The following is a 20873-nucleotide window of genomic DNA, read 5'->3' as shown; positions in this document are numbered from 1 at the left end:
CTCCACAGAAAAAAATGGCAAACATACCATTACATGCTTTATGACTGCCTGTTGTAACCTTAGTCATGTTCCCTATTAATTTGCTATAAAACATAACTCATCTTAGTGTAACAAAGAGCAGTCTTGGAGTTGATGTATTTAAGTAGCAAGGGGTGTGGTGGGTGCAGGGGGTGCTTGCCCCCCTGCTAATAGTTGGAGTAAACTAATATGCTTTCTCTTTTATTTGTTTCTCTATGTACTCTTACTGAAGTATAGTACGTGTTAGTATCCTGTAGTTTTTTTCAATATTATGAAATTCAGTATTTTGATTTTTCAGTATTTTGAACTTTCAAGATTTTGGCTTCAGTATTTTGGATTTCAAAATTATGAGCTTTCAAGATTTAGAAGTGGACCCATGTATAAATGTGTCCCATACCGTATAGTTATACCTCTTGCTACTGTAATGAAAGGACATACAGCCATGTCATGTAATGGAAATGATATACACTTATTAATGAAGTATTTAGTGTGGTATATTATGAGAATGAATTGTGAGCAATGGATAGCAATGCTCAGCTATGCCTACCAGGTTTAACAACAAATTTCTGTTGTCCTCACCCCTCTCTCTGGGGTTTGAGTGTCCAAACTCACCTTCAGAATTTGTACAAATGCACAGCTGTTGCTTTATAAGAAATGGACAGCTATGGACCTTCCGTATACCTGTCCTGTACATCCATAGCTATATTTCATAATGTTCTTCCTTCTGCGTGCCCTTTTTCCACCACTTTCCTATCACCCCTTTCTCTTTTCTTTTAAAGAATTAGTGTGGGTGTAAGTGTTAGTAAGCGGTTGTAAGAGCAACAGAATTTTCAGTCCTATCAGGTCTTGAACCAAGGGTGCTGTACAACATAGCCAAGGCAATGTACCACTACACCATTTGAACTGGAGAGACTGCTGATGCATTTTCCAACATATGATCATTCAACAGTAGGGAAAAGTTTCCGCAGAATCAGTCAGATTTCGTATTTATACAAATACACGTATATATGTATGGAGATGCATATATATATATATATATATATATATATATATATATATATATATATATATATATATACACACATCTATAGACAAATCTATACATACTATAAATAGTGATATACATATATACATATAAAATATAAACACACACACACACACACATATATATATATGTGTGTGTGTGTGTTAGCGTGTAAATATATATATATATATATATATATATATATATATATATATATATATATATCAAGAAACTATATATATATATATATATATATATATATATATATATATATATATATATATATATATATATATACACACACACTCATAACATGTAGTGGAGTCATACCTCAGAACCATACCTACCAACCCCTTATTGCAAGAAATCTGGCCAAAGGCTGTACAAATGGGGGGGACAATGGGACAAAACTAGGGTCATATTCCAAATATCACTCTTACAAATGTAGAATGTTGCCAGAGTGACATGGTTTGTTTCAGCATACATGTTCTGAAGAATGTGAGTTCTGAAACTAAAATGTATGTCACCAGTTACTGTCAGAAATCCTCAGATCATCACAGTGATTTACCAAGGATATGAAAATAATGCATCTGTGGAACAGACCATAAATATGAACAATAAACCAGGACATACTGCAACAATCCAGACAGTCCCAATGTAGGCTCAGACCCCTTAGTGCAATGAACTTGGGCCAGGCCTGACAAAGTGGGGGGAGAAAGCCATGGAAATAGGGACATATCTGAAATACTGGAGTAGATAAGCTGATACTGTTGCTGCAGTAACACCTTCATGTTTCTACTAACATACATTGACTGAACTAGCACAAGTCCAACACTCATTTACGTCCCACGAGTTAGTGACTGAAATCCTCACATCAGCCCTCTGATGTGTCAGAAATACACAACACTACGTCCTACAGATATCTGGACATAACATCACATTAGGGAAACATCAGCTGCTAAGCATGTCATCAAGCAGTTTCCAAACTACAGTCAGACTGACACAACACTAACCCAAATCTGCTAGGTTGAATTACACATGTATTGACAAATATATCAGGCACTACAGGGATGTCACAGCACTGAAAAACAGACACCAGTGTGAAAGTGCATACCCACAACCAATTCAACAACAGCAACAGTGATATACCAGTAAGCCAAAGGAACAATACAGTATAAGGACTGTGTGAACAAAAACATCTCAACATCTTTGCCACTCACACACTACTCCCACATATACTGGCCCAATTCACAGAGTACTATGATGCCTGACTGTGGTATGGGACATGTCTCAGTCTGCCCCTACAAATATATACAGCCAATAGACCACCAGAAACAGGAGCAGCATGCACAGGCAGAAAAGGAGCCATAACACATACATCCACACCCCTCCCTACACAGACCAAATAACATTGACATAATACACTGCTACACAATCCCGACAGTCTGTCACCAACTGCCAGAAATACACAGACCTCTCAACTGTACAGAGTCCCATGGAATGTCCAGGCTTTCCCCTCATATATAAGACCTCTTCCACATAACATGTCTGGTAGTGTGATACATCACTGGGATAATGTCAGGAATGTAGGCACTAAATAATCATATACCATACCTATCAGCCTCTTACTGCATGACATCTGGACAAAGCCTGACATAATTGTGGGACAGAGGCCCAAAAACAGGGACATATTTGAAATGTCGCTGTTATAAAACGGAGAATGTTGCTGTTGTAGCAGGGTTAGTTGCAACATATCTTTTCTGAGGGATATGAGGTCAGAAACACAAAATGGATGTTAGCAGCTACTGACTGAACTCCCCAGAGCATGTTATTGATTTTCTAAGGAAAAAAATGTCTGAGGAACACACCAAACATAGGAGTCCAAATTCTGGCCATTCTGTGGATAGCCCTAAAAGTGAGAGTTATGTCAAACACAAATCACTATAAAAGTTAAAATCACCCAGGAACTCCATGTCCACACAAACCTTGTTACACTATATTAATCCACATGTATAACAGCAATACTTATATTATGTCCCTATCTATGGACCATTCTCCCCCATTCTGTTGGCCTGTCTCCACAGTTTTGGTTGTAAGAGGTATTTCCAAATACCCTCTGTGATGCTTTTGCTCACACACCTCCATGAAGTCCTCCTCACTTGCAAGGAAAAGGGCCAATGCTTATATGATGTACTCAGTGATAGCATGTGCTGCCATGCCATTGGCTATATGAATAACAACACAGCTGTCCTACATGCAGTTATCAAGTGGGGGGCACCAATTGGTGCACAGGTCACTAGCTGCTCATGAGCATTACCTACAAAAGACAAGCTGCTGCCTATGCAAAACAGATGTACACCCTACATCCTTGAGAGAGGGAGAGAGAGAACAACAGTGAAAAGAAAAATAAAAAAAACAAGCAGGACATAACCACCTACACTTGAATAAAACAAGCAGATATGTAAAACAAGTAAGCATGCAATGGACTGCAGTAGGTGATATGTAAGAATGGGAAATAGGAACTGTAACATATGTCACAACAAGACTTTCTGCACTGATATATTGCTCATCAGATCCTATGGCCATAGCATCTGGGTCTGACTGCAGTGACATAGATCATAGGTCAGGCCTCTGAATCACCCCAGGAAAGGATGGCTCACATATGACTACTACTACTGCAGTGTGTGTTGAACAATACTGACTGTGACAATGCTAGGCCAGCTACTGGGATATTGTACATATCCCACATCATACTTGTGAAAACAACCATGATATACTTGGTTGTCTCAGAAATGTGAGAGACATATACATGGTATTTTAATAGTGAAATTACTGTTGCAAGCATGTGTTTTAAACCGCATGTGATATACAGAGCTCATACCATTAAACTCTCCCGTGTTATGCACACTGACCATATGTGTGCCTCACATTTGTTGTCATTTACTCATACAGTTGTGTCATGTCTGGCAAATCATTGGCAAATCTGTGAAGACTAACATTACAACATGTCCTTGTATTTCTTCTGGATGTTCCTACTAGGGGTCACCACATTGGATCATCTGGTGCCATTTCTGCCTGTCCTCTGCATCCTGCTCTCTCACACCAACCACCTGCATGTTCTCTCTCACCACATCCAATAACTTTATCTGAGGCCTTCCGCTTTTCCTCTTACCTGGCAGCTTTATCCTTATCATCCTTTTCCCAATATACCGAGCATCACTCTGCAGCACATTTCCAAAATGATGTAATCTTGCCTCTCTGGCTTTGTCTCAAAACTGTCCAACATGGGCTGACCCTGTCATATGCACATTGATAATCCTGTCCACCCTCATCATGACCAGTATAAATCCTAATATCTGTAACTCTGCCATGTCCAACTCTGACTCCTGCCTTTTTGTCAATGACATGATGCTGTCTTCAACCCATATAACATAGCTGGTCTCACTACCTTGTTGTAGACCTTTCCTTTCACTTTTACTGGTACTTGCTTGTCAGAAATCAGTACTGATACTCTTCTCCACCTTCTCCATCTTGCTTGTACTTTCTTCTTTACCTGTCCTCCACAGCCGTCATTAATCTGAAATGTTGATCCCAGTCATTTATACTCAACCAGCTTTGCCAACTCTACTCCCTGCATCCTAAACATTCCACTACCCTCCCTCTCATTCACACACACAGATATTATGACTTAGTCCTGCTGACCTTCATTCCTCTCTTCTTTAGAGCATATCTCCACATCTACAGGGTCTTCTAAATCTGTACTCTACTCTCAGTACAGATCACAATGTCATCTGCAAACATCATAGTCAATGGGGACTCCTGTATGATCTTGTCTGTCAACCTGTCCATCACCATTACAAATAAGAAAGGGCTCACAGCTGATCCCTGATGTCATCCCACCTCCACCTTAAATACATCCATCACTACTGCCGGAGACCTCACCACTATCACAAACCACCCTTGTACATATCCCGTACCAGTCTTACATATATCTCTGCCACTCGTGACTTCCTCATACAATAGCACAACTCTCCTCTAGGCACCCTGTCATATGCTTTCTCTATGTCCAGAAAGACATAAAGCAACTCCTGACCTTCTCTGTACTACCCCACCAACACTATCTGAGCAAACATGGCATCTGTAGTGCTCTTAACTGGCATGAAAACATACTGCTGACCACTAATCATCACCGCCCTGCTTAGCCTAGCTTCCACTACTCTTTCCCATGACATCATGCTGTAACTGATTAATGTTATCCCGCTGTAATTATTACAGCTCTGCACATTGACTTTATTCTTAAAATGGTACACAGACACTTTCTCTCTACTACACATGAACCTATCCCTTTCTAAGATATCATTAAACAATCTGGTGAAAAACACCACTGCCATTTCCCCTAAACACCTCCATGCTATCACAGGTATGTCATATGGACCAATAGGCTTTCCAGTATTCATCCTATTCATAGCTATCTTTGCTTTCTCCTTGGTAAGCTGTTGCACTTCCTGATTCACCATACCCACATCATCCAACCCTCTCTCTTTCATTCTTTTCATTCATCAGCCTCTCAAAGTACTCTGTCCTTCTGCTCAACACACTCTCATCACTTGTGAGTAAATTTCCCTCATTATCCTTTATCACCCTTACCTGCTGCACATTTTCCTAGCTCAGTCCCTCTGTCTAGCCAACAAGTAAAGTCCTGTCATCCCTCCTTAGTGTCCAACCTGTCATACAAGTCTTCATATACGTCATCCTTAGTATTTGCCACCTCTATCTTTGCCATGCACCTCATCTCCTTATACTCCTGTCTACTTTCCTCATCTGTCCAACAATCCCACTCCTACATCCCCAACCTCTTTCGCTGTATACTGTCCTGTATTTCCTCAGTCCACCACCAGGTGTCCATGTACCCCTTCCTCCATCCACATGTCAAACCAAGCACCTTTCTAGCTATCTCCCTTACTAGCTCTGCTGCACCTACCCAGATATTTAGTAAATTGTCACTGCCACCCAGTGCCTGTCTTAACTCTTCCCTGAACTCCACCTCACAATCACCCTTTTTCAGTTCCCACCATCTGATCCTTGGTGCTGCCCTCACACTCCTCCTCTTCTTGTTCAACAATATCATCTTACAGACCAACAGTCTCTGCTGCCTAACTACACTTTTCCCTGTCACCACTTTACAGTCTCCAATCTCCTTCAAACTGGCCCTCCTATATTGGATATATTCCAGTTGAGTACATCTCCCTCCACTCTTGTATGTCACCCTATGCTCCTCCCTCTTGTTATAGTATGTATTCACCACAGCCATGTCCATTCTTTTTGCAAAATCCACTACCATCTCACCATCTGCATTCCTTTGCTTAACACCATACATACCCATCCCTTCCTCATCCCCTCTGTTCCCTTCACCAACATGGCCACTGAAATCTGCTGCAATCACCACTCTCTCACCCTTGGGTATAGTCATCAACAAGTCATCCAACTGACTTCACATTTCTCTTTCTCATCCATCACACAAGCAACTTGCGTAGCATATGCAGAAACAACATTCATCATTACACCAGCCATTTCCAGATTCATAAACATCACTCTATCAGACACACATGTCATCCTCCAAAAACACCCTTGGCATACTGTTCCTTCAGGATAACCCCTACTCTCTTTCCCCTCCCATCCACACCCTGATAGCACAATTGTGACCTGCCTCCAATACACCTAGCCATACTCCCCTTCCATCTGGTCTCTTGCACACAAAATATGTCCACCTTCCTCTGGCCACCATATCAGCTAGCTCTGTCCTATACCAGTCATACTGCCAACACTAAACGTTCTTACCCTCACTACCACACTCAGCCTTTCTCCTCTCTTCCTGCCATATGAGTGTTGGACATCCTCCAGGGTATGTCTGTCAAGGCAAGGGCTACTGTGCTATTGAATGACTCAAGTGTGTTACAGCAATATTAAGACAGTGTCATTAATTTTGTCCTATTACCCCCATGTATGTGTGGTGTCCGGCAGATGTCCTACTCTAATGGGTTGAGAGGGTTGACTGGGCAGCAAGAGTGAATACAGTGTGCCTTATTGACATAGAACATAAATGTATATCAGATATTTCCTGTGCACATGTCAGTATGAGTAGGTGTATCTGGCCGTCTCATAACAACAGACGTGGGATACAAAATGTCAGTTAAATAAGCTGTACGTGTTGTACACATGTGTAATCTTAGTTACTGTGCATCCAGCAGACTGGCATTTCTACAGATACTGGTTGTTGCATTGCCCTGACACAGCCATGGGTACTAAAATAAGCATGATTATGTGTATGAAATTGGAGAGGTGTCCAGCTGTGTCATGACTGTGTGCCCATGCCTACTACAAACAGCTATATGAACACCAACATAGCTGTCTGGACTCAGCAATACCTTACTTGTAAATCCTGCTTCAACCAAAGTAGAGTAAACCCCTTTTCTGGACAGCAGCAATACACAAACCACTGACTTGGTCCCTATATTGCCTGTACAGGGCAAATTATGAGCAGGCACCAACTTGGCATCAAGTCAACCTTTGTCTGATCAAGCATATAAGGTCACAGCTGGAGTACTGTAAGGATAACTATGAGTACAAATTGGACACTTTCACCAAGGCTAATCAGAAGACCATCTTCACATATGTCTGCACTCTCAGAGGCAACAAACTAACACACCTTGTAATGGTGGTCATTCAGACCAGATACACACAAAACATAGCTATAGCCAAACTGCTACAGATAGGTGTAGGGCAAACATAACCCACTAGCTCAGCATCACTATAGGTGGATATGCATAGCACCCACACCCCTCCCCTAATCACCAGTGAGCAGGTATATATTGCCTACTGAAAGGCAACAAATGTACGTATCCATGGGACCTGATAACATCCCTGTCTGCATCCTACATGAACTCAGGCTTGTGCTTCCTGCTCCATTACCCACTGTAGTTACACCAAGCCTTGGCATTATTCATGCCCCATCTACATGAAAGATGGCCAGTGCCATCCATCTACACAAACATGAATGTGGAGTAGAGTAGAGTATTGTGAAACTAACTAGGCCTCATTGCGGGAAATATGACACATTAGGCCCAGCTATGCAATGCAAGCAGATACAGTGCTGACAGATTACAGGGGTATGGTCTGGTTGCGAGTGGTGTCTACTGGTATTCAATGTAGCTGTGCAGGTTCTGCACATACTCTTGCCAAATGTATGAGGTCCTGTGATGTGTTTCCCTTTTTATGTCTTCCAAGTGCAATATTGCATCAGCAAAAGTCAACTTTCTCAGCAGCTGAGACATATATAATCATAGAAGCCATACTACAGAACCATGCCATAATGTTTGGCCGGATGCAGCAACATCTGCGGGAGAGGGCCAGCCTGTGGAATGACCTTGTCCACAGGATAAATGATGTTGGCTTGCATGCACATACATACAAGCAGGTCTGGCATTGTGCAAATGACCTCATATGCCATGCCTGGCAAATGGCTGCTGCAGTGGCCAGGGACCGCACAGCCACAGGTGGGGCCCCAGTCATGCAGCCCCCACTGACATCCACCGAGCAGCTCCTCTTCAACCTTGGGTCACCCATGACAGTACAACGTCAGGGTACAGACCCCCTCCCACATGCTGGATGAGGAGTGTGCAGGTAAAGCCCCAGTGGAAATTACTAGACTAGTGTAGCAGACATACTTGTATTTGTAGGGTATTTGCATGAATGTGTCAGGTCAGATTGCAGTTGTGGATGGAGTTTTCTAATCCACAGAAGTGCACATCTATGGTGAAGGACAGCAAATTGTGTAGTATTAGGAGCAGTACTGTAAATGTGCAGACATGCTGCATCCATCCTGTACCAATGCCACATGTGAGTCTGCTGACAATACTTCTCTCCCACAAATGCCGAGGTCCCTCTGGTCTGCATGTGGGATGGCAGCCTGAACCTGGACAGTACGGAATTGTTCTGTTGTGGTTGGCCAGTACTCCAGGCATGTGAAGGCTATGCAATGTACCGTGCACACAACTGTCACTCATAGCCATAGTGCTTTATGTGCATGTTCACTTGTGGTGGGGTTAACTGCAATGCATCACAGTTGTCACCACAGGGGCCTATCTGAAGAGAATGTAACATCCCTGTGGCATACCTCACAACCTGTCAGTGCAAGACTTCTGGACAGAGACCAACAAAATGGGGAGACAAATGGCCTAAGGTTGGGACATGTGTGAAACATTACTCTCGTACAGTGGATATAAACAGTGTACACACACCTGTTAAAATGCCAGCTGTTTGTGATATATATACAAACTGAGACCACAATATGTCCGTCCACACCTTTTCCAACCTTTAATGTGACCTATGACATGAAATATTCACTTGTTAAACCAATCAATCTATTGGGCACCAAATATGGATTATACAAACCTTACAATAAGCTGGATGTATATGTGTGCACACCCTTCAAATAATATTTTATTGCAGCAGCTTGTGATTTAATGACAACATTCAGTCTGCTTGGATACACACCTACCATCTAGTAAAGGCACTCTGACTAACACCAAATAACAGTCTGCTGTCCAAGTAGGATATTCATGACATTTGTAAGTTGCCTGCAACACCAACAGCCATGGCTTGCAGACAGCTTACAAACCAGCAAAGGGATCTCATATTTGAAAGGTATCACTCAAGAGTAGGGTACAACATTACCAAATCATTGCATATGCCATGGAACACAGTGGAGACAGTCATCAAAAGGTGGATTGGATATGGGATAACAGTGTTGTTAAAAAGAGCATAATGTCCCTCCAAAAATGATGACAAGACATGTCAAATCCTGTTCATGGAAGCTGCTAGGAGACATACAGCAACAGTGAGGGAGTTGCAGGAATCTCTTGCAAGTTCTGGTGTTGTGCATTACATGTGCAAACACTCTCCTGTAATCTGCATAAGTTTGGCCTATGGGGTACGGTCAAAAGATGGAAGCATTTCCCCACACCAAAAAACATCCAGGGGTGGATACAATTTGTAATACAGCACATCAAGTCTCCCAAAGGCATTTGTAAAAATGTGTTATGGTGTAATGATACTATGGATCAACCTCACAGCAACAATACTAAAAGACATGTGTGGTGCACAAGCAACACCTCTCTTAACCTGAAGACCAACATCCTCATGGTGGATCATGATGGTGGCAGTGGCCTGCTTTGAGGATGCTGTTCCAAAGCCAAAACTGGGCCTGTAGTCATGGTGGTGGGAATTCTGAACAGTTCAAATAACACCCACTTCTGGCCCAAATCCTTCAGGTGTTGGCAAGAACACTGAGGATGGGGAGGTGTGTCAGCCTTCAACATGACAAAGACCCACAGCATACATCCAAAGCCACCTAAGAATGGCTCCACCTGAACACACACATGGTTATGGATTGGCCCAGTCAGAGCCTAGACCTACACCAGATAAAAAAAAAACCCAGTATGACCTGACGAGGGCTGTGCACTTGAGCTGCCCTTGCAATCTGACAGAGTTGGGTGACCTTTGCATGGAAGAGTGGCCAAATAATGCCAAGTCAAGATGTGCCCTGCTGATAGCCACCTTCAGAAGAAGAGTGAATCCTGTAAGTCACTTACAAGGTTCTTCAACAAAGTATCATTTTAAGGGTGTGCACACTTATGGAACCACCGTATTGTACATATTGCAGTCATTATATTTTACACGTAACACATTTGTTTATCGATTGGATTACACAGATCACATGTCACATGAAAGGTGGGTAACATATTTGAATGCGTTATTGTGGTCTCACCTTATATATTACAAGAACATGACATGTTAACAGGGCTGTGTACACATCATATCCACTGTAAGCTTAGAAGGTTGGTGGTGTAACAGGAATTGTGTGACCATACATTTACTGCTGGTTTGCAGGTTTGACACTCAAATGTATGTCGTTAATCAGTGATGTCACTCCTCAGATCATCTCAGTTATGAATCATAGAAACACAGGGGTTATGAGAAACAGTGCAAATATATGAGCCAGACATCTACACATCCTGCGCAGATCTGAACAGTTATAAGTTATGTACTGTTGTACTTGTCACTGTGCTATACAGGTGAACAGCAATGATGTGTACATGGGTGCAGTCTGTGCTGGGGAAGGGCCATTACCTACTAACACTAATCACATATCCCAGAGCTGTATATTGTTAGTTATATGCAGTAAAACTGGCTGCAATGCATAATTTTGAGGGCCATGTGTCATGTGTGATCTGTGCAACAGATTTGTGCCACCTCACCTGTAAGTGTGTGTGTGTGTGTGTGTGTGTGTGTGTGTGTGTGTGTGTGTGTGCCAGCCAACCTCAACATGCCAGTATCAATGTACATATGTTGTCCTCCCCTCACAGGTGGTGATGGGGTTCTGGGTCCCTCTCTCTTGGACACTGATGTCATTATCTCTGCAGACTCTGACAATGATGATAGGAATAGTGAGGTACAGATGGGGTTGTCAGGGGCTGAATCTGTGCCACTGGTTGGAATCCCGCTCTTGTCCAACCATCCCCGCACACAGTGACAATGCAGATGCATACCCAGTCACCAGTGGCCACAGATGATGTACAGTTGGCAGGTGGTGGCATTGAACAGGCTAGTGTGCTGACCATGGCAGGTGTGAGTGTAGACAGTGGCAATAGCCAGTGCAGGTGAGGTCTCACAGGCGGATGGACAGGGGTGCTTGCAGGAGGAACTCTGCTCATCAAGCCACTGTCACAAATGCTGCAGCAGGAGTCAACAGACACATGTTTTGGGCTTTCATGGATGCACAGGCACATAGTGAATGCTGCACCAGTCAAATACTCAAGGTGGTGGATGCAACTCTTCCTGATTTATGTGGCAACATACATGACCTTGTTGAGGCCACAGGTCAAAATACTGAGGTCATGAATAGATGGTGGGGTGAGACCTTGGCAATCTTTGACCATGGCATGTCTGTGCTAGAGCATGTGGGGGGAGATGGGCTTCAGCCATGTGGAAGTAGGTCAGCACCAACAACAGCTGATAGTCTATGGGGCAGTGTACCTTCACACTCCCATAGTGGCAGCAACACCAGAACTACCAAAGGGGGGGTTTGCTGTCCACATCACACCGGAGCATGCCATGGGCATGTGGTCCTCTCCAGTCCCATCAGGGTCTCAAATCCAGCAAACAGCAGTCACCATCAGGAAGCAGTACTGCATCTGGCCTTGTGTCTGGTGGTAACAGTGATACCTCTGGCAGGACCAGTTCAAATGTCCATGGCCAGAAACAGTGAACTGGATACCCTGCCATGTAGGTCCACAGCTGTCCAATGTACCCCTGTGTAGGGCAGCCACATGGTGTGACTGTTTGCATACATACACACACACATATGTATGACAGGCAGGTCACCTCCAGACCCACACAGCACCTCTGCACAGCCCATCTATTGGATACCCCTACAATCATGCACAAATTATGTCAACTGTATGACCCATCCTAGGCCTCTGGAAAACCCACACCACTCCCTGTGCATATGATGATACCTCTGCCACATCCCTGTCATCCATGTCATCTATGCAGGGACAGGCTATTATGGGTCTGATGCACAGGGTGAATATAGTACAGTGTAGCTATGTAATACTATGTAAGGTGATGTCTGCTTGCATTTGTTATGGGTACACAGATGTGTATGAACCTTATTAGCCAGGATGCATTATTGTTGTTAGTACCACTGACTGAATGTAGTTTAACATGCTGTATTCTGTTTGTGTTCACGGTATCTGTGTGTTTGCAAGCTGTGGCCCTGCAGACATTCCCAAGAGGGAGTATTGGCAGAGTGGGAATACACTGACCATGTCATAGGCAAAGTACAGCTTTATATGTCTATGTACCAGGTGTGTATTCATGCAACAGTGTGTTAGGGACAGTTTTCAGACAGTCTGGCCTTGCATACATAACCCTTGTTGCAGACAGGTAGCCTTCAGACATGTCAGCCCAGTGTTGTGTAGTACCACATGCTCATACATACAGACCAGATTACTGCAGGACTGTCAGCAGGTCCCTCACAAGCATAGTCATTAAATAACTGCAACAGATTCACCTGCTAACACCTGTGGGCCCTGCCATTTCTTTCCAATACACTCAACCCTGATGCAGTTGATGAGGGCATGCATGATACTGTGTATGACAGGTTTGATGTATGTATTCCTGAGTTCAACGGGTGGAACAGGGAGATGAAAGGGTATATCCTTTGCATACAGACAGTAAGGACTAACACAAGGGATGTGCACACAGTAACATTAACACAGTTGACAATAGACACATTAGTAAACCTACATTTCCACCATTATGTACTTTACTACTGCATACATATGACATGCCCCCCCATAGATTATATGCATGGGACTTAACACACTACCTCTTACAACACGTAATGTTCTGAATGCCTTCATGGATGGTGAGATAACCCACCGGGAATAGGATGTGGAGTCATGTGTTGCTCCTACAAGCCTGGGCAAGTGATAGTGTAGAGGAAATTGTATCGGCATAATGTTTCAGTTAGGTATGATGCCTGATGCTGGCATGTGTGTCACTACACTCACCGTGGCCAATATGGCAACAATAACACATACATGGGCATTGTTTAGGGACACAGACCACATATAGGTTGCCAACATCTGGATATTCCATAGACATCTGTACAGAGGACTAGTATGGCCTGTACAATGGTTTAACATGCTGCATGTGAGGCAGATCATGTACCATGCTATATAAAGTAATGCCACCAGGAGGTGGTAAACAGGCATGGATGGTACACAAATCAAAATGGCATCAGACAAACAGGATATGGTCTTCACCCAAACACACACACACACAAACTTGCCAGTATTGAGATTAGAACCCCTACCTATCTCATTATTCTTACTATAGTGTTACACAGTTATCAGATGTGCCATGGAGCTTTCATGATTTCACATGGTCCCAAGGTACTTCTAAGGTGAATGACATCAGCAGGCCTAGTAAAGTAGGGTGATGGGAAGTCTACAGTGTGGTACACAACTCAAAATGGTATAACCCACACAGTATGATTCTCACACAAACACAGAAACACACAAACAGTTGACAGTATTGAGATTAGAACCAGAGGCGCTGGAAGCTGTTGACAACTGGGGCGTGGGAGGTGAGAGGGGCACTTAGTGATAAAAAAGGGCAATATTTTAAAACTATTTACTACCACAACATAGGTACACTTGGAGGACATTTAAGCTTAGCCAATTTCCCTTTTGGTGCTTGAATTAACATTTCCTGATTGGTCTTACCTGTCCCATGGCTGATTATTGTATATTAACCCTAGTGGGAATAAATGTGATCATAATATATATAATTTGAGGGGAGCCATGTAAGGGATGCAGCATTTAGGAACTGCCTCTATCCATTAGTGGCATAAGGGGCAATCCTGGAGTACATTTTCTATTACCCATTCTTAGATCCAAGTTGCATTTGAATATGGACAGGGATGAGCTTTGTTTTACTTGAATGGATAGTCTGTTCTAGAACAGTGGTAGCCTTTTTGATATGTATATATATATATATATATATATATATATATATATATATATATATATATATATATATCCATCTCTCCACAACATTCAGTTTAGATACCTAGACTGAGTATTTCTGATGCCATTTCACTTGCTGATGTTCAGTAGGTCTATCCTTACTAGGTCAGAGGATGCCTTGTATGCCAGACATGTCACATCTAAGCACTCTGTAGGATATTGTGTATAGTGATAAATCTTTGCGGTGGTTCATGCAAGACCTATTATTTAGGACGTGTATCCTTTTAGTACGGTATCTCTGTGGATATTCCAATTGTTGCATGGGTCTGGACAGATACATACCAAAGTGGGAATTATACAAAATGATTGACCAAATGAGAGATTTGTACAGGGGAGAATAACATTTCTTGATCTAGTCAAAATCAATGTGTTTATAAGCTGTGCAATATAGAAAGACTTTCTTATGAGTCTGGGCACATGTTGGTCAAAAGCTAGGTCACTGTACACACAAGTTCCCAAATGCCACACAACTCAGTTAGGTCTCAGGGGGCATTGTAAATTTGGCAGTTCCCTGGAGTAGATGACTTCCCAAAGGATATGATAATGTATTTCTTGGAGTTTAGTTTCAATTCATAATTCTGGCACCAGTTATTGTTTGGGACAAATCTTCCTGCATGATGGAAGACTCATAAGAATCACTTGCCAGTATTTGGATGAGAACCCCTACCTGTCTATCTATTACTTCTATAGTGTTATGCAGTTATCAGATGTGCCACAGAACGTACATGACTTCACCTAGTCCCAAGGTACTTCTAAGGTGAATGACATCAGCAGGCCTAGTAAAGTAGGGTGATGGTAAGTTTACAGGGTGGTGCACAACTCAAAATGGTATAACCCACACAGTATATGATTCTCACACAAACACACTCACACAAACACAAACAGTTGGCAATATTGAGATTAGAACCCCTACCTATTTAGTTGTGACTACTATAGTGTTTTGCAGTTATCAGATGCACCATGGAGCTTTCATGATTTCACCTTGTCCCAAGGTAATTCTAAGGTTAATGACATCAGCAGGCCTAGTAAAGTAGGGTGATGCGACGTTTACAGGGCGGTACACATATGAAAATGGTATAACCCACACAGTGCATGATTCTCACACAAACAGAAACAATTGCCAATATTGAGATTAGAACCCCTACCTATCGAGTTATGACTACTATAGTGCTAAGCAGTCTGATATGTGCAGCTATGGAGCGCATCATCAGGGACCTGATTGACAAATATAAAGTTAATCTCCTAACTCTGGACCCCACACAGTTTGGCTTTGTGAAAGGGAGATCATGCCTGTCTCTACCTGGTTTGCTTCTTTGAGTCAGTCATCAGGGCTGTGTATGAAAGTAAGACACTACATACAATCTACATCAATCTGGCCAAGGCTCTTGATACCATTCCTCAGTCAGGAATTATGGATGAACCCACCAAACTAGGCATCAACACCTATAATCACTAGGGGGGTTGCAAATTGGCTCACTGATAGAACACACAGTGTGAAAGTAGCAAACTCCAAGTCAGACTGCCAGCCAGTCATGATTGGAGTCCTACAGGAATCGGTCCTGGGCACTCTCCTATTCAGCATCTACTTCTCAGGAGTCCAGGCCAATACAAAGGAACTCTGGCTGACCAAGTTCAAAGACAACCACAAGCTATCATTAACTCCACATGTCATGCAGACATCCTACAGAAAGGCCTCACTGAGACCACTGACTGGTTTGGGAACTATGGCCTGAAGCTCAACACCACAAAATGCACCATCAGCCCCTTTGGAAAAATCTCAGTTTCAACTAAGTACCACATCAATGGGAGCTCAATGAGCACTGTAGATGCTATTAAAGATCTGGGGAAACAGGTTGACAGCAATCTCTCCTTTAACCACCACATTGCCACTGTGGTCAGGAAATCCTTCTATGTGGTACATCTCATTACTAAGGGTTTTTCATCCTGGAAGAAAGAGGTCATCATCTCTGTGTACTCTTCCCTCATTAGACCAATCATTAAGTATAATGGCCCATTTGGCATGTAACTCCTGCAACAGCTGGAGAGGCCACAGAAGTACCTCACAATAAGGATCCTAGGCATTAAACACATGTCCTAAACAGACAGACTCAAAAGACTCCAGCTATTCTCTGTCTCATATCACCTACTTAGAGGCGATCTCTGCTTGACTTGCAAAGCCATGTCTGACCCAGCTCTTTCACAAATGCTACATCTAAAGACATCCCAATCTCTCTGCAGCACACACTGCAGGGGCCTCAACCTCATTACCACAATCAAACAACATGCTGGAGGGACAGCTTCCTCATCCAAAGACTGCACATGCCCTAGAATGGACTTCCCATACATGTCAAGCAAAGCACCTAGATGACCCTGTTGCAGAGAGATCTTGATGAGTGGATGGGTAATAGAAAGTTCACCCCAGGGATCACTCCAGTGGCTCTACTTGTTGGGGGCACTGGGAACGAACATTAGGTGGCACAATGGCAAGGCACTTCTATGGGCTAGGCTTGTAATAGCTTCAGGGCCATTAGCTTAGTACACATCTATGAACCTATAAGGGAAGAGATATCAGGATGACTGATAAGTTACCCAACACTGGCGTACTTTATCAAAATTCATCTTCCTACACACCCACACACTCACACACACATTTGCCAGATCTGAGAGTAGAACCCCTGCCTATCTAGTTATTTGTACTTTAGTGTTATACAGGTATTGCATGTGCTACAGAGCTTACTGGACTGATAGCTGGCCAAAGGTGCTGATAAGGGGAATGACATCAGTATTACTGATAAAGTATGCCAGTGGGTGGGAAACTTATCAAAATTAGTCTTCCTACAAACATACCCACTTACCCACCCACACACACATTTGCCAGATTTGAGAGTAGAACCACTGCCTATCTAGTTATTTGTACTATAGTGTTATACAGTTATTGCACATGCTACAGAGCTTACAGGGTTGACAACTGGCTAAAGGTGCTGATAAGGGGAATGAAGTCAGCAGGAGTGATAAAGTAGGGCAGTGGGTGGGAGAATTATCAAAATACTTCACAAACATACACACACTCATTTGCCAGATTTGAGATTAGAACCCCTGTTAAGTTAGTGATTTATAGTATAGTGTTACACAGTTATCACACACACTACGGAGCTTACTGGGCTGACAACTGGCCAAATGTGCCAATAAGGGGAATGACATCAGCAGGACTGATAAAGTGGGGCACTGAGAAGTGTTGTGGGTGGGAATGGCCTTAAACTTTTCACCTACAAACAAATAAACACACACACCCTCACTCTCACACACACAACTGTCACACACATGCAGTTGCTAGTATTGAAATTAGAATGCCTACCAATCTAGTTATTTCTACTATAGTGTTACTCAGTTTTACACATGCTACAGAGCTTATAGGGGTTATTGGTGTCCAATGGTACTTCTGAGGTAAATGAAAGCAGCAGATCTTGTGAAGTAGGGCATCATGAAGTGTACTGAGTGGGAGGAGTCTCCTAATACTTGGACCTATTGAGAGACACACACACACACACACACACACACACACACACACACACACACACACACACACACACACACACGTGATGTGATATTATAAACTCAACCTACAATGGAGCTCACCTTTTATGCTGGCATGTGCAACTGTTTACAACTGGTATGCCACTCTCCACAGCAGGACGTCATTGTATGCCATTCAGGGTATCCATGTGTGTGACTCACACTGTCTGTGTCCCCCTGTATGTCTCTCTATCTCACTGTTTGTCTCTCAGTAACCACATCTATGTGCGTGTATGCTTGACATATGTTAGCTGTTGACCATATATGTGTTTGTGTGTGTGTGTGTATGTATCTCATGCAACAGATGCAGTTATATCACATATGGGCCACCTACAGCTAGCTGAGGTTAATCCTGCCTGATGTGTGTACGTGGGGACAGTTGAGGTGTACATAGCTGTCTGTATGCATGGACATATATACACAATACAGTCATATATTCCGATGTGGGTTCCAACATGTTCTGTGATTCTCTAAGTGTAGGAGCATGCTGAGAATGACCTTCTATAGTTAGGGTGAGACTCCATTACAGAGATAGGTGTACTCCAGTCCAGGATTTTGTGTACTACAGCCATGCCTCTCAAGAGTACACAGGACTTTCCTCAGGGTACTTGTTTCTTAGCAGACATTTTCTGACATATCTGTAGTCTGAAACTGCAATGTATTGTGTCATTACTGAGTGCCAGACATCCTCAGATCATCACAGTGCTTTATCAGAGGAATACTAGTTGTATGATGCATAGACCAATACTATGAGGGCAGCTATGTAAATTCTTGCCAAACAAGGCAATTTTTGAGGTGTGGCTACAGCCAGTGTAGTAATGACACACAGCTGTGTATCAGTCCAGCAACCTGGTGATATTCTGGCTGGTGACCTGCTTGTGTGGTATCTTTCTAGCCTGACATGTAATATGCTTGTGTGTGCATAACTCTGACATGTACATTTTTTGTCAGGATGTCCAGGTGTTTGCCTAGAGGTTTCATCCGTTCTACAAAACTTGTGTTTTTATGACAAGTTAGTTACATATAACTGAAGTGTGATGTTACAAAATAATACAGACATTACTGTTTCAGAATACATAACCTTCAGACCATTCCTGCTACTGCAAACCCCTCAGACTACCAACTGTCTCAGTATGTAAGGCCAATATTTACAACACATATCTATCATTTTACCTTTGTTCCACTTTTATTTCTGCCCTTGTCCAGGCATCTTGCTGTCAGAGGTTGTGAGTTATGGGTGTGGGTACAGAGTGCATTCAACTGTGCAGGCCTATTTCTTCAGGATGCACTTTTCCAGGGGCTGATTAATGAAATAGAATTCAATTACTTATTAGTAAAATTTCCAACTTTGACAGTTATGTTTGGCATTCCCAAGGTCCACAAAGAGGTGAGCAACCCTCCATTTAGACCGATAGTTGCAGATAGGGGCTCTAAGACAGAGCCCCTTGCTTCCTTTGTGGACACTTGGTCTAAAATAGTAGTTGAAGAAGCTGGACATATTTTGAGAGATTCATGGTACTGTCTTGAGAGGCTTAGACAAGTTAAAAAAAACAACAACTTTGTTTTTTAACAGTAGATGTAGTTAATTTATTCACAGTTATTCCCCATGAACAAGGGCTTACTATGTTTTACAAGAGTCTCTCAAAAAGTAAGAAGATGGGCAAAAATAGAATTCATTTGCTCATAGACCTTATGGAAATGGTCTTGAAGAACAATTTCATCAGTTGTGAAGGAGAAATATACCAGCAACTAACGGGCATAGCAATGGAAGCCAAATGTGCCCCAGTATTTGCTAATTTAGTATTACTTGCCTGGGAGGAATTGTACATGTTTTCATCTGAATATAAAGGCAAGATACTGTCATACAATAGATTTTTAGATGACATATTTATATTATGGAAAAGGGATGGAACCTCTATTATAAAGTTCATTGATTATTCATAGGTTCATAGGTAGGTACTAGGCTATTGGCCCAAGGGCCTATACAAGCTTAGCCAAAAATGTACTCTGGCTTTCGCCACCCAAGAAAATTATTTTCCTGTGCCCCTGTCAAGCAGAACCACAGAAGTGATAACTGGGGTGAATTTCCTATTACCCATCCAATCATCAAGATTTTTCTTGAAGAGTGCTAATGAGGAGCTCTGTTTGACATAGATAGGTAGTCTGTTCCAGAGTATGGGAAGTCTCTGGGACAGGAATCTATCCCTCCAGCATGTTCTGTTTATTGTGCTGACAAGGTTTAGGTCCCTAGAGCGTGTAGCTTGGAGGGATTGGGATTTATTTAAGTGGAGCATGTCCAACAGCTCTGGGTTTGACATAGCTTTGTATGTTGGGCAGAGATCGCCTCTGAGTAGGCGATATACTATGGAGTAAAGCTGGAGTTTTTTTAGACGGTCTGGGTAAGGCATCTGTTTGAGGCCAGTAATCCTCTTTGTGAGGTATTTTTGCGGCCTTTCCAGTTGTTGTAGATGTCTTGTGAGGTACATACCAAAAGGGGCATTGTACTCTATAATGGGTCTAATGAGTGATGAGTAGAGGGGAATAATGACCTCTTTTTTTTCTGGATGAGAAACCTTTTGTGATGAGGTGTGCCATGTAGAAGG

Source organism: Protopterus annectens, chromosome 16.part0, assembly GCF_019279795.1.
Source record: "Protopterus annectens isolate FY-2018-M chromosome 16.part0, PAN1.0, whole genome shotgun sequence".
Taxonomy (NCBI): Eukaryota; Metazoa; Chordata; order Ceratodontiformes; family Protopteridae; genus Protopterus; species Protopterus annectens.
Note: the sequence above shows the minus strand (reverse complement) of the source record.